General features: G+C 42.2%; 1 protein-coding gene across 1 annotated transcript in view; it reads right to left on the minus strand.

Moving 5' to 3' along the window:
• The window catches only part of PRRC2A (proline rich coiled-coil 2A), a 42,344-nt gene extending 33,057 nt beyond the window's left edge, over nucleotides 1-9,287 (minus strand). Inside the window, exon 1 of the mRNA XM_053295624.1 lies at nucleotides 9,082-9,287. The gene's annotated coding sequence lies outside the window, so the exon portion shown is untranslated. The remainder of the gene's footprint in view (nucleotides 1-9,081) is intronic.
• Nucleotides 9,288-15,762: the final 6,475 nt, after the last annotated feature.

A 15,762-nucleotide genomic window follows, 5' to 3' on the forward strand; every position in this document is an offset into this window, starting at 1 on the left:
TATTATGTCCACATTTCATTTTAAACCAAGTTTTTTAAAAAAAAGTTAATTAAAAAACAACAAAATTTAAAATATTATTCTCGCTGACCAGATGACAAATCCTTTTAAACCATACCGTTTGTCTCAGGTGCTAGCGACTTCCTTCAAGGGCATGCTCTTGGTTTGCTCTGGGGAGCCAGGAACAGGGAACTGAGATGGCACGGTTGTACAAGTTCTAACAGGTGCAGGATCTTAGTGTCAAGGGCAGGCAGGGAAGGGAGCCTGTCTGGGACACCAAAGAAGGGCCTTCAACTTTCAGCTAGCAGAAGGTAGCAGTCAGACATTCATTACTATTCAGTATGTATTTAGTACAAGTGATGGTGACAGGAACAGGGCCACGGAATAGAACACAAAGGTGTCTTATACAGAGACAAGCCACTGGTCCACCTAGCCTAGCAGAACATCAACAGAGTGAGTGAATCTTCAAGACCTTCCTGCTACCTAAGCTGCAGAAGCTTAAATGATTCTAGAGCCTTCTGTATTCAAGATATGTGCTCTAATGCTGCGCTATGGTCCTTTCCTTTGCAATGACCTGAGGTGGAATGGGAGGAAGGGGTCACAAGCATTGTGTGGGTTTGGGGATACACATTCAGCTGTTTGCAAAGAAGCAACAGCCAGCCTACAAGGTCTGGAAGCTGCTGCTCTGTCAAGTTACAGCCCTTCGCCTGAGAGGGACATTCTAGAAAAAACCCCAGGCAGCCATGATTTCACAGGCTCTGCTGTTTAATAAGATTTCCAAGTTTTCAAGGTCAGAGGGGCAGCATAACACTGTCAATTCTGACTCTGCATCTACACATGCTATGAACAAAGCCGAAATGACCCAGCCAAGGTCGCACACCAGATGACCATGCAGCTCCCCATAATGCCACTGATGGGGAGACAACTACATCCTTCACAAACAGCTCAAGAAAAAGTTTAGTTCATTACTAGGAAGCTATACCTAAATTAAAGTGAACTGCCTGAGACGAGACACACACAACCCACAAAACCATTATTTTACATCACCTAGCGTAGATCTAACCGCCTCAGGTGGCACAGCAGGGAAATGCTTGATTAACAAGCAGAAGGTTGCCAGTTCAAATCCTTGCTGGTATGTTTCCCAGACTATGGGTAACACCTATATTGGGCAGCAGTGATATAGGAAAATGTTGAAAGGCATAATCTCATACTGTGAAGGAGGCGGCAATGGTAAACCCCTCCTGTATTATACCAAAGACAACCACAGGGCTTTGTGGGTGCCAGGAGTCGAAATCAACAACACACTTTACTTTAGTGTAGAGCTAGATACCCTTTGAAGCTGTAGGTACTTCTGGCTCACTGCCCTGCTTTTTAGATATGGCATCATTTAATGTCTTATTGTTTTGCAAAATGGATAGCATTATATTTCTGGCAGACATTCCCTTTGACCCAGAGCAGATAAGGTTGCTAGCAAAAGTGCTCAATTTATTGCATTAAATATTAGTGTTTTCACATTTTGCATATATTATTTTAATTACCAGAAACTGTCCTGATTTCATGAAAAAGGTCTTCTTCCATAGGTTCAGATGATTACCATGAGGCTCTGGTCTAAAGGTTCTCGCCTTTGGAAACAAGACTCGCAAGAAAGAGCAGGTTCTTTTCAGCAGGGGCACCCACTCTGTGGAATCTGGTACCTAGGATGGCTCACCAGGTCCATTCATTTCTGGCTTAAAAAATAATAATCAAATGTTTGATGGTTCAAAAAGCTTTGGGGATGACCGGTTGATGTGCTTTGCTTTATCTGTCTTAACTGGTTGATGATGCCACAGTCATTTTTTATTTTATTGCCTTAAGGTGGGATGTTGTGCATTTCTAACTCTGTTCTAAGGGTGCCTGCCACTTATGGCCAAAATTATGTGCTTTCAGTTTGAAATAAGTACAGCTAACTGGCAACAAGATTAGGCTTTGCTTACCTTTACAACTGAACAGCTAGTTAAAGGAGAGCAAACAAAACCGCTCTCAAACGACAGAGAGTTGTTAATCAGTATGGAAACCATTTCATGTCAGCAGGTGAAGCTGACACATACATACAAGACTAGAGGTATCAGGCTTCACTTTCTATAGTTCCAGATGCTTAGAACAACACAGAGAATCTGGTCTCTGGAATGGATTTTAGCAAATTCTGTTGAGGACTCTTGCCACCATGGTTGCAGAAGTATTTTAAAGAAGTATTTCTCACACTGTCTGCAAACAGACACCGGGGTAGAGCTTCCATACCTATGACTTTATATATTTCCTTCATGACTTCCAATGTCAAGCCAAGCTGAACTTCAGAACAGAACCCAGATTCCCAATATTTCCCACATTTTGGTAAAAAAAGGATGCAGAGTAAAGCATGCAAATTGGGCAGTCATCTAGCGACATAAAAGCCAGTTCCCATATCCTGCCCCACGCTCTTGTCGCAGTGTGGTATGACCAAGAAAAAGAACCCATGATAGGGTTATGCAATTGGACGCAAGTCAAATTCTCAGGATTTGCCTCAGAGTTTTATGGGGGCAAAGGACTGCACTACTTGGGGTGGCTTCAATAATGGAAGGGTGGGGGATGGACTGAAACACTCCACTCCATCCCACTGTCAAAACTGAGGTTTCAGCTAAGAATCAAAGAAGTAAATTGAAATGTTTTGAGTGTGACAGGTAGTAGGCCAAAAGAACACAGTAAGGTTGGCAAAGGTAATGAAAGAAGTTAGTGTGAAGCATGAACACAAATTCATACAAGCATGCAAGGCAGTTAATTAAAAGGGGAAAATAAACGAACATTTTTATTCAGCATGTCAACATCAAGTGTGTTGATTGCCACTGCACACAGAAAACGCAAGTCTCTAATCAGAACTTAATGCTGCTGTTCATTTTGGCCCATTAACTGGTTTAGAAGTCCAAGGCTTGCTTTATTTGAAGCCCTGACCTTACCTTTAATACAGCAGTGGTTATGTTTAATCCAAAAATATCTATCCCAATTCACAACTAGGCTCCAAACTAGAAATACTGGGGGGAGGGGGGAGTCTACTGGAAAGTTATTTGCACAAGCCATATTTATTTTACTGGCACTTGCGCAGGAGAACCTCCCAGTGCAATGTGCCCAGAATATTTGAAGACATTTCAATAGTGAATTTTTTTTTGAAGTAAACCAATATATTCATATACACAGAGAAGCACAAAAAACCCAAGCAATTCTTAATTCTAGACTCAGTCATACCTCTTTGTAAATGAAAGTGAATGAAAGTCCATACGCAATGACAGCCAGTAGGAACTGTCTGAGTGACCATTGAGTTCTCATCTGCATTTCCCTTATACTGGATATGGATCCACAGTCAAAGAGGATCCTAGGATCCACAGTCAAAGTGGTAGTAGCAGAGCCAAAACAGAAACATTAACAAGAGGTTTTAAGGATACTAATTTCCCCCACACCTTCCAGATCTTCCGTTACAAAACTAATCTGAAACCAAAGCCTATCAACGTTCTGGCATTTTGATTTAGAGAACATAGCGCTCACTGTAAAAATGCTGTTGAGCGCAAAATATACCGTATCTATTTATCACAGTTCAAACCTCTGAAGGGCCCTCATAAGATCATTTCTTTGGTGGATCAGTTCATCTGGCCCAACACTACTTCCAATTAGCAGCCAGCCGGATGATTCCAGGAGCATTCAAGCAAGGCATGAACGTGATGGCTGTTCCGTTTTCTCTACCATTAGGTATTTGGAGATATCCCCTGGATATAGAAGTCTGCTCTGGCTATCATGACCAATAGCTCCAACAGTTTGTCTAATCCCTTCTTAAGAGTCATTTAAGCTAGTGGCTACCCCACATCTTGTGTCAGTGAATTCCACAGATTAAACATTGCACCACACATCATCCATGGTAATGTCTCCCTCAATGTATGTATTCATGTTAAAAACTGAACACTGTGGCAAACCTTAATATTGGATTTATGCCAACCTCAATAAGAAAGTGCTCATTGTATGCTCTGTCCTCTGCAAGATAGATCCCCTTCTCATACACAAAATGGGAGCCATATTAGCACGGTATGAGTCTACAGAGCAGGGTTGTGCAGGTGAATAGCACAATTACATTTGTCTTTCCTGCAGAACAGGCACCCTAGAGCAGATTCAAGTGATTACACTCTTAACATCATTAGTATTATTTTTACATTTATATTCTGCTCTTCCTCCAAGGAGCCCAGAGTACTACATACTTGAGTTTCTCCTCACAACAACCCTGTGAAGTAGGTTAGGCTGAGAGAGAAGTGATTTGCCCAGAGTCACCCAGCAAGTATCATGGCTGAATGGGGATTTGAACTCAGGTCTCCCTGGTGCTAGTCCAGCACTCTAACCACTACACCACGCTGGTTCTGGCACATGAGTGCTCTATCATGGGATACCCCACCAATGAAATGGATCTCACACTGCAAGATGTTCATGTGATCGAGGCTTTAATTCTGACTCACTATGGTGAGGGAGGGACAAATAGGCCCAGCACAAACAAGGCCTTTCCATTGTGACCAGATACCCAAGCAAGCCCCAAAAGTTGAACCAACCAAGTACTTAATGGAAGTGATGACCTATAGGCTTATCAGCCTTATCCATAGTATCACCCCCACACACACAAAATAGCCTACAAAAAGTCCTTTGTGCAAGAGCAATTGTTATGAAGCTGGCTGACCAACTAACCTTCACAAGAGAGCCCGATGGGTTGCGTCTCTTGACTATTCATTTTTCCAGAGATGGCAGTATTTACAGTGGTAGGCAACTATGCACCTCTGCTCATTAGGCCTCAACTCTAAACATGCAGCTCAGCGGAAAAAGATGGGGCAGAGGGGAAAACCACTACGTTTTTGACACATTGCATGTTAATTGATATACAGGGAGATATTTAAAATTCCAGTGGTGGTTAATCCATTATCAGACACATGTCACAGTTAAGGCCTCTAACATCTAAATCGTAATTACACTTAATTACAAGCCTATTTATAAAGTGTCATCCTGCTGAAATAAAAGATCTAAAGAGTACTGGACCATCAGCATATCACTATAAGCACTCTCAGTGATTACTGCTACTCTAGGCATCTAAGATACAGGGCATCTAAGAACTTTGTCCATTTATAAATATTCCCACCGAAAATATTCTGAAGCCCTCCCCTGAACAAAAGTGATGATTTACATAAAATGATGAATACAAGAATGTTGCGAATATAGAGCTCCAAATTTCTGTCTTAGAAGATTTTCTTCAGATCAACAACGGGCAATGTTTACTGCCAGCTAACTGGCACTGTAAAGATGTCTTGGAGGAGGGCCCGCACCACAGCACTGACACTGACCCTCATCCAGTTGTGTGTACACTCAGTGAGGTAATCTGCAAATGCACTGCTCTATTATGGCCAGGGATGGGGTGGTAAAGCCAGCCCCCTCTTCTCTCACCCAAAGAGCAGATCAGGGTTATTCCTATTATCTGACCACAGCTGGATCAGGCCTGGAATTACATGCACAGCACCCATTTGTACATGCCCCCTAGCTGAATCACAGCAATTGTATTTACAAATGACTTAAATCCCTCCAATCCTCAAATATCTAATCAGTGTCATTGTATTCCTCCACTATACAAATATCCCAATACATCAATTTCAGGCACCCACCGACCCACCCAAATAATTTGGGTCACCTCCTTATGCCAAACAACAGAAATCAAAGGTTTTCATTTCAACTATATTTAAGAGATTATTTCTGTGCTGCTGATTTTTTTCTCAACATTACAATTATGTTTTACTCAACTGTTCTACATTTCCTGGATCTTTTGAAAAGGCATCTAATAACAGTCCTCTTTGTACTTTCACTACACTATGTGTAGCTCAGATGTCCAATTCCCCCAGCACTGCACAACCAGATATAATGGCACCTGAGCAAAACCAAGCCAATCATGGTTTTAAAAATAGCACATCCTACAAGTATAATACTTTTTTAAAAATCCATTATTTACAGTCTTTCTGGAATATAAATCTTCTGTTCTACCATGACTGTACACCATCCTTCCAATGACTATCTATTCATTTAGTAGAAACCCACATGTTTAATGAGTTTATAAATCTGCATGCTTAATAATTCAAATGATTAAGCCTCTATTGATTTTTTTATTGGTTGATGAGAGGAAAAGGCAAAAAACACCCCCTCATTCCAAAGCCACCCTAATACTGAATCAGCAACCATTAATTATTAATATATTCAATTTATCTGCAGAATCCCAAAGCTGCATTAGAGAGGAATAGACTTTAACGTCAGAGAAGGCACTCCCAGTTTGAAAGCCATGTTAACCAAGAGAAACCGATATTTATTCAATTTGTCCCCCAAATGGATCAGAAATCAAAATTCATTCCAATCAAGAAGCAAACCCCCTACATTCCATCACTCTAACAGGAGAGTACCAGATGAGACAATCTCCCTTCCTACAACAACCATTTTCAAGCTGGTTTTGAACTAAGAGACAAATAGCCACCGCCTCATCAGCTACACACTCACTCATCCACCCATCCACAATTAGACCCAAAAATGAACACACAAAAAGCAAAATTCAAGACTATATGAGAATGGTGAAAGGGAACTGATGGCAACCCTAATATGCTGCACCCTCAGTCTCTCTCACAAGTAACATCAGCAATGCTGTACGTTTGCATTAACAGGGCTTGATATTTATAGCAGATCCTGAAATGCAAGTGCTAGATTTAGCAATTTAATTCAATTTTTTATTTAAATCCTTATTTATGTGCTCAGTAAACCTGATAAGGACTTATTTGAGACTTTATAAAAAAAAAAACCACCTTGGTTTTCACTATTATCTAGTACTGAAGCTTATATCTTCAAAGAGGAAGAAGAAAGAGCACCCTTCTTGCTGCATAAGCACCCTACATTTTGGAAATCACCCCATTTAAGACCTGTGGCTCTGAAATGAAAGGGAGCCATGTTAACTCTCTTTTTTGTCAGCATACACCCTCAAATCACCATCACCCCACCCTCTTGTCACAATGCTGGGAAATCTGAACTCTGCTTTTAAGCTAAATTAATTTAGGCTGTGCAATAGAAGAGACCAACCCCCCAACCCCAGCATGCATACTGCAAGAGCCTCATATTTCAGGACCCCATTAATATATGCTACCCCACAGGGCATGTCAATTTCCCCCCTCAATTGATTTTGTGTTCATAATGTTCTAAGAAACAGAAGGTTTAGATTAACCAGCCACTCTCCCTTTTCCCAAAGGCAGACCTTGCATTTCAGTACTATCCTCAGAGATTCATTTATCTTTCCTAAACAGAAAGATTTTCTAGTGACTGGGATTTAAAAACAAATAAAAGATCTCTAAGAACGGGTGTTAGCATGCCACCCCCAAAACCACCATAAAAACTGCTTTGGTTTTTCGAGAGGTTTTGATTTTTAAGTGCAGCTGCAGCAAAAAGGGGTTTTAAAAAATGCAAGCCTCAGCAGCTCATCTCACAATTAACATGGCTGTAACTTCATACCTCCTCAATATTGCTTTTATGTAGGATATCTGCTCTCTCCAAATTAAGAAGCAGTACCCTCTAAGTATGCAATGAAGCAGTTTGCTTAGCTGCCTTCTTCAAATATTAGCACTGTTCTATATCATTAGTAAGAACACCTGCCACACCTCCTCTTCCCCACACCTTATTCCCAGATTTGCATTTTTCCCTAGCAGTTCTATACTGAACCAAAAATACAAATATCACTGGTTAAATGAACACTTTAGTTTATGCACTGCAAACCCTGGGGAGATTACAATATTACATTTTTTAAAAAATTGCTTCCATCACACTTCCCCCATAAGTCTGTATTTTTTTCCAAGTAGTGTCATTCTTTTTAATAAGAAAGGCCTTTACAATAAGATTGGTTTCAATAAATTGCATCTACTCATTCCAGCTGCATCACATATCCGAAATGTCGATACAGTATTAAACTGAAGGCATGCTGGGGAAAGTGATTCCCCCCCACCCCACCCTCTGTCCCCACACTATCATTTTAGATTTGAGAAGAATGAAATCCTCTCTTTCACCTACAAATGTTGGGGGAAATAATGGCACAGTACAAAGGGAAACAGAAATCCTCAGATATAACGCCAGATCCCCAAGCTTATGCCTCTCTCTTGACAAAAGATGCAAGTCGACTAAGTCAACTCCCCTCGTCCAGATTTAGGCATCGCCTGAGTTTTTGATGGATAATCTTTTAAAGGGCTGAAATAAAATTGGGGGGGGGGGGAGAAAAGAGAAGGCATCTCAGTTTCACGGATATCCCCCTGACGCCCTCAAATACAGCCTCAATATAGATGACCAACCATAAACATGGGCACAGGAGGATTAAATGGCTTAAGAACGCTTTTACCCCCCCAGCACCTGCCCTAGGACCATCGCGGACTTTTATTTCTTCACCACACTCACATCTCCTTTTAAATTTTGGAGATTCTTCCAATTTATGGGGTGCCTTGAACCTGGCGGTGGCGGGGAACATAAGGGGGTTATAATTTAACTCCAACTGAAGCCTCAAATTCCTCAAGGCCTGTAACTGTCTCTTCTCAATGACGGTCCCACCCTGCGTTTTTATATATATATCTATATCTCTCTAATTATTTTTCGCGGGAGGGGAGCAAGTGTGGGGCAGAGGTGGCGGCGGCTCCTCAACGCAAGGGCTCTTCTTTCTGTCAGCACCCTCTCTTTGTAGGAGGCTGTACTCGGGGTAACAATTGGGCACCCAGCTACCCTCTACTGGGGCAAATACCCACCAGGAGCAACAAGGGCAGTGATCTAGGAAGGGAAGGGCTGGCTGAGGGGAGCCGAGAATGCAGCCTCAGGGGCGGATGGCCGCGGATTCAGTTTGGAGACAGATATAAAGAAGAATGAAGTAAGCGACAAGATGGCGCAGGCTTGAACGTTCTACCGGCTCAACCCGACCCACTCTCCCTCCTCGCACCAGCGCCACCTTCTCGAAGCTCAAACAGAGGCTTATTGGGAACGAACCAGGCCGATACCCACCTCGTCGGATCGGGCTCGGTCCGCTCTATCCGGATACGAGCTTCCCGGGGGCGGAAGGGAATCCTGGGCGGAGGATGGAGGTGGATTACACTATCCCCCCCTCCCCCTGCTTTGTAATTTGTCCAAGGCCCGATGTGGCAGCCTCGGCGTCTAAGCACCGACTAAACGGCCATCCGGGTCCCAGGCCCCGGCGGCGACAGTGAGGCCACGCCCTCTCTACGCTACGTGAGAGGCGGAGCGAAAGGACAAAACCCGGAGAAGGGAGTAGAAAGCCGAAAGGGGGGTGATATTTGTTGGCGTTCTATCGACAGGCGCTTTAAGGGAGGCTGACTGTTTTGCATAATTTATGCACTTATATGGCAGAGCTTCGGATGTCATAAAATGGGCTTTCTTTCTTTTTTTGCATAATTTCGTTTCAAGAGAAGATCTTTGTAAGTATTTATTTAAAGAAGTCCAGCTGCAGATGTATTTAGTGCTAACGTTATATCTTTGCAAAAAAAAAGTGAAAATTACAGATGAAAGCCTTTATTTATTAGCATATTGTGCAGGAACTGGAGAGATTCCTTTTCGTCTGATTTGGTTGACTATGCATAATGAATAAAGATTTTAAGGTAGGACTATTACGTTCAAGGAAACGTGGATTCTCTGGCTTGAAATAGAGGCAATGTAGGTAAATTAATGAACTGATATCTGTCCTTTACGTCAAAAACTTCTCAGACTGGCTCACAAGAAAAACGAAAAACATTTGAAATCGCTATTGTCAGATAATACAATAAAATAGTGTGCAATAAAAACACAAAACAAGAGCATTAAGTATCATCCATCTTCTCCACCAAAAAGCAAACATGTTTATCAGGTGTAGTGTTTGTAGATCCACTCCATGTTTTCCTATTAGCCCTAACATGTCAGAATCTGCTGGAGCAGTTCCAATCCAGGATTTATTCAGGATTTAAACTCTCTCTATAGAAGCTAGATCAAGTCTGGCAGCAATGAAAGATCCTGTTAGGTTGAACTCGAAAGACTCGTTGCTACTCAAGCTGTTCAATAAAATCAAGATTTTACTTTTAAAACTTCTCTCTGGCTTTTCCTGGATCTCTGAACACTGCTGCACCAGTCTCCTGAAGCCCATCAGCAGGGAGTTTCACAACCAGAATACAGACACTGACGGATTCCTGCATTTTGTAAACACTAATGTCAGTGCTCAAGATATTGCAATTGGGTCTCTTTAAAGACCAAAGTGCTTGAGACCATTCATGTGGGAGAAGACATTCCTTTCTGAGTAGGGGTCTAACTTTTACCCAGGGGTGTTGCTAGTTACTTATGAAAGTGGGAAGAGAGTTGGTCTGCAGGGAGAGAGCTGGTCTTGTGGTAGCAAACATGAATTGTCCCCTTTGCTAAGCAGGGTCTGCTCTGGTTTGTATTTCAATGGGAGACTACATGTGTGAGGATTGTAAAATATTCCCTGTCGGGGATGGGGCTGCTCTGGGAAGAGCATCTGCATGGTTGCATGCAGAAGGTTCCAAGTTCCCTCTCTGGCATTTCCAAGGCACTTTCCAGACACATCTCTAAAGTGTGCTTCCACACTTCCTGTGTTGTGACACTGCAGTCCCGACAAAAGCACCAGGGTGCCGTTCATATGTTGAATGCCTTGTTTCAAATTTAATTGTTGCAACTTAGTACTATGACGTCGTTTATCTGGCGTAAAAAAGTTTTTTCGGGTTGTTCGTTTTTGCGAGGCTGCTCTTTTTTTACGTTTTGAAAGTGATTTGCCTGAATGGAGCATTTTAGCGCTTTTGAGTGGCTAGTTTGGAAAGTGCCTAGGTAGGGCTGAGAGAGACACCTTCCTGCAACCTTGGAGAAGCTGCTGCCAGTCTGTGTAGACAATACTGAGCTAGATGGACCAATGGTCTGACTCGGTATATGGCAGCTTCCTTCGTACTTAAAAGATCCGGGGCCTGGATCCACAGCCCTCCTTTTGATAATTAAACTCAATCACACACACACCTGCAAGAATAATTTTTTTAAAAGTCTCTAATATTGTAATACAGCACCTATGAAGGTGGAAACAGCAGAGAGGCTAGGAGCTCTCTCCCATGCTTTGTGCAGGTGCCTCCTTTCTGGAAGAGGTCATGGAGGAGAGAGGTGGCTGATGAGATTCTGGGCCTTGAGCAATTCATTGGGGAGCCCATGTTTGCTCCTCTCCTTGGTAGCCCCTAGGAGTGAGGGAGAAAATAGGGAGGAATAGAGCTGGGGGCCCCTCAGGAGTGGCGGGAGGGGGCAAGTTCTTTGAACCCATCCACTCAATTATAGCTACACCCCTGCCCTGCCTATGCCCCATCCCCTGATGATGCCCCTGCTTCTGCCAAACTTTAATGGGTGAATACTTTCAGTGCAAAAAGGTGAGTTTTGGAGAGCCCTGAAATATTATCTGAGCGACCCCCCGCCAACTTCACCTGTTTCCCCCTCTTATTACCTCTCTTGGTAGCTGTTTTGGCATGATAGATCAGATAGAGAGATCCAGCCAGTCAGGTGCTACATAGCCTACATAACAACAACCCAGCAGTGGGGAACACAAAATGAGGGAGGGGGCACTGGCTTCACTCTCCCTTCTCCCCCGCCCCCACACCTCTCTGACCCGGTGGCAAGCACTGGTCCCTGATCAGAATGTGGGATGTGTGTTCTATTATTTGCATAGGAGTGAAAGAAAGGGCCTGCCAAGAATGTTTTGTTTTTCACCATGTCCATGTAGTTCTTCTGCAGCAAAGAAATGGGGGGGGGGGGAAGAGAAGAAAACAGGGGATCCTGAGGCCCATATTCACTTCTTGTCCCAGGACCTACTTCAACCTTGCTACACTCCTGAGCAGTACCCAGTCCTAGTAGTCAGATTTGGCTGTATGATGGCATCATGAAGCCAAATCAGGGCGAGGAGAATGCTTTCTGCCTTCACTCTGGATGACCAGTTCCATCCCATTTTGCAACCCTCCAAACTATCACTGAAATGGAAATTCATTGATAAAGATTGATTGATTGATTGAAATGGAAGGCATATTTGGCAGCAGGAGTAAAAATTCCAAAGACCTTGCAGGCAGAAAGGAATACAGGTAACACCAATGTATGTTTCTCTTAAGCGAGGATGTCTGGCCAAAGTTAAATAACTTGGAACACTCATTTCTCCTTTAGTTAATTAAAGGAGAAATTAGATATTTAAAAATGTTTTAACTTTGACTGGATCAGACCCTGGATTCCTGGGCATTTAAAACTGCAATAGAGCCATTCACATATACACATGTGCACACATGTGGCATGAGAGATGCTGAAAATTGTCCAAAATATGTTTGTGTTTGAAGAATCCATCACTTCTGATTCTGAAGAATCCATGACTTCCAGTATTAAACTGAAGAATTAATTACTCTTGATCTTAAGCCTTCAAGATGCTTTTCATGTATTTTAGGAAACTGAGGAGCCCTAGTCAGATATAATAATAATAATAATAATAATAATAATAATAAATAAATAATTTGATTTCTATACTGTGCTTCCAAAAATGGCTCAGGGCGGTTTACACAGAGAAATAACAAACAAATAAGATGGAACCCTGTCCCCAAAGGGCTCACCTTCTAAAAAGAAACATAAGATAGACACCAGCAACAGTCACTGGAAGTACTGTGCTGGGGGTGTTGTACATTATGTTGTTTGTGTGTACAGATGTCTGTACATTTGTATGTTTTTTGTGTGAATGCCTGTATCGGTGTTCATTTTAAAAGTGAGTGTGGGTACAGGCCCCTCAGATCTGTGGTACAGACAGGAAGTGTGGTGCTGTACCATTGTTCAACAGAACGTGTAAATAACTCTATCTGTGTATAGATCTGTACCTGTGTACCCTGTACTGATGTTGTATGAGTGTTTGATGTAAGCTCTGAATAGGGGCAGTCTACAAGGGTTCAAGCTTCTCAACTCCTATACATGTTAGCCTGACTTTCTAATACTGTCCTTTTCAAGCAGGCATATATTTTAAAATTGAGCTGTTAGCTGATTAAATAACGAGTTGGTTAATCATCGGTCTTCTATCTCATTAATTTATTAGTGGATTCATTCATTTATTATTTATTTATTTAGTATATTTCTATACCGCCCAAACACAAGTTCTCTGATGACATTTAAATAAATGTGCATATTGCCCCCCCGCCCCGAAGTGCCTTTTTGAGGTGAAAAGTGTAAGAGTTGCATCATATATGATAGCAGATTTGTGATCAGTTATGAAAATTATTCTAATAATTTTAATAATTTGTGTTATATTGTTTTTTATTGTGATTTATGTATTTTAATCTGATTTTTAATATTAAAATGTGTACACCGTCTATATGATAAATAAATAAATAAATAAATCTGTTCTTCATTTTTGCATAATGGAACTGCAGGGCCGCCCAATTCTCATTGGGCCTGCTGTATGGTGGGAGAGGGTCACCCTTTCTTCTCACATTGTTTTCCCAGTCCAAATCCTTTTCCTGACTCCACGCCAGAGCTTCCATTTGCTTATATCAAGTTTGGCCCAAAGATAACTTGCAATGGACTAAACAGAAGCCGCCACTCCTTGTTAAAAAGAAAGGCCATCTTTAATGTTTTCATTATCATTCCCTATTACAGTAACACACCAATGAAGTGTACCTTTAACTTGTAGCCCCAGTTAACATTTGCTCCCTGCAATTAATTAACTAAAGTTTGAGCTGATTACTCTACTGATCAAACTAAGGAAAGTTTGCAGTCTAAATTTAAATAGGGTGCAATGCTGTTTCCTTGGCATGAGTGCACGCATGGGACACAGGTTGCAGAACTGTTCTCCATAGAAACCAAGCAAACTCTTCCGTTGTTGTACCAGGTGGCCTGTAGCTATACCTGTGCACTCTTTCACAAACCGGTACTTTGCTTCATCAATGGCTTTCCCACACCATGGCTAGGACTATCCAACAGTCCTGCTCCTCCGGGGCCTTTGTCCGTAGGTAGGAGTGAAAAATGGAACAACAGCCCTGCTGGATCAGGCCCAAGGCCCATCTAGTCCAGCATCCTGTTTCACACAGTGGCCCACCAGATGCCCCTGAGAAGCCCACAGGCAAGAGGTGAGGGCATGCCTTCTCTCTTGTTGCTCCCCTGCAACTAGTATTTAGAGGCACCTTGCCTCTGAGGCTGGCCTATAGCCACCGACTAGTAGCCACTGACAGACCTGTCCTCCATGAATTTGTCTAAGCCCCTTTTAAAGCCATCCAAGCCAGTATCCATCACCACACCCTGTTGATGTGTTTTAGAAAACCAAAGTAACTCCATTTTACTTAGAATACCAAAGCATCTCCAAATTTGCTTAGAAAACCTAATTCTAACTTAAAGTAACCACAGCCAAGCTCAGAGACATCAGGCCAATGTCATTATCTCTCTCCACTAAAATGTATCTATGAAACTTGGTTCTCACAAGATTTTCATTGTTCTTTGCTGACAAGTTAATAAAACAGGATGTAACCAAATAAGGAGTGATCACCAGATGAACAATGAATCATTCGCATGCGTACTAGATACTTAGTCCACCATTTTACTGCCACGTATACTATGTCAGCATCATTCAGATTGTCTGTATAAATGTAAGATGCACCTATAACCAATTTGTATTCAATGTGGAGCGTGAGCCCCATTGTCTACCTGCTTCTGCAGAGCATTAAACCAAGCCTCTAATTGATTCCCACTGTGTCTGTTTGATTGGCTTAAGGCGGACCCAGGGACAAACCGGAATTCACCCTGTGGCAGAGAATTCCATAGATTAATTATGCGCGGTGTGAAAAGTACTTCCTTTTGTTGGTCCTAAATTTCCTGACTTTCAGTTTCATGGGATGGAACCATGGACCCTGGTTCTAGTGTTGTGAGAGAGGGAGAAAATTTCAGTCTCTCTACTCGATGCATAATTTTATACACCTCTATCATGTCTCCCCATAATCACCTCTTTTCCAAACTAAAGAGCCCCAGATGCTATAGCCTTGCCTCATAAAGAAGGTGCTTCATGCCCCTGATCATCTTGGTTGCCCTCTTCTGCACCTTTTCCAGTTCTACAATGTCCTTTTTTCGATGTGGTGACCAGAATTGTATGCAGTACTCTAGATGTCGCCGCACCATAGATTGTATAAGGGCATTATAATATTAGCATTTTTATTTTCAATACCTTTCCTAATGATCCCTAGCATGGAATTTACCCTTATTGTCTCCTTGCATTTCTTTTGACAAAATTTATGTTCCTTTCTGTTCTCTTCATTTGGGCAGGACTGCCATTTTCTGAAGGAAGTCTTCTTCCCTTTTAGAGCTTCCCTGACTCTACTTGTTAGTCGTGCTGGCATCCTCCTGGTGGAACCTTTCCTCCTTCTTGAAAAGTTCTATACCTTTCAAATGAGCTTCTATTATTGTGGTTTTAAATAAGTTCCATACTTCTTCTGAATCCCAGCACATCTGTGTGAAGTCCAGCACGTTGGCTTCTTCTGAAGTCCAACACATCTGTGTTGGACTTCCTTGGCAGTGCTTCACTCACATATAAGCTGAATTGGATCACACTATGGTCACTGTTGCCCAGTGGTTCTATAACTCTGGCATCTCGCATCAGGTCCTGGGCACCACTCAGGGTTAAGTCCAAAGTCGCCTTCTCTCTGGTTG

The sequence above is a fragment of the Hemicordylus capensis genome, chromosome 2, assembly GCF_027244095.1.
Source record: "Hemicordylus capensis ecotype Gifberg chromosome 2, rHemCap1.1.pri, whole genome shotgun sequence".
NCBI classification, from domain to species: domain Eukaryota; kingdom Metazoa; phylum Chordata; class Lepidosauria; order Squamata; family Cordylidae; genus Hemicordylus; species Hemicordylus capensis.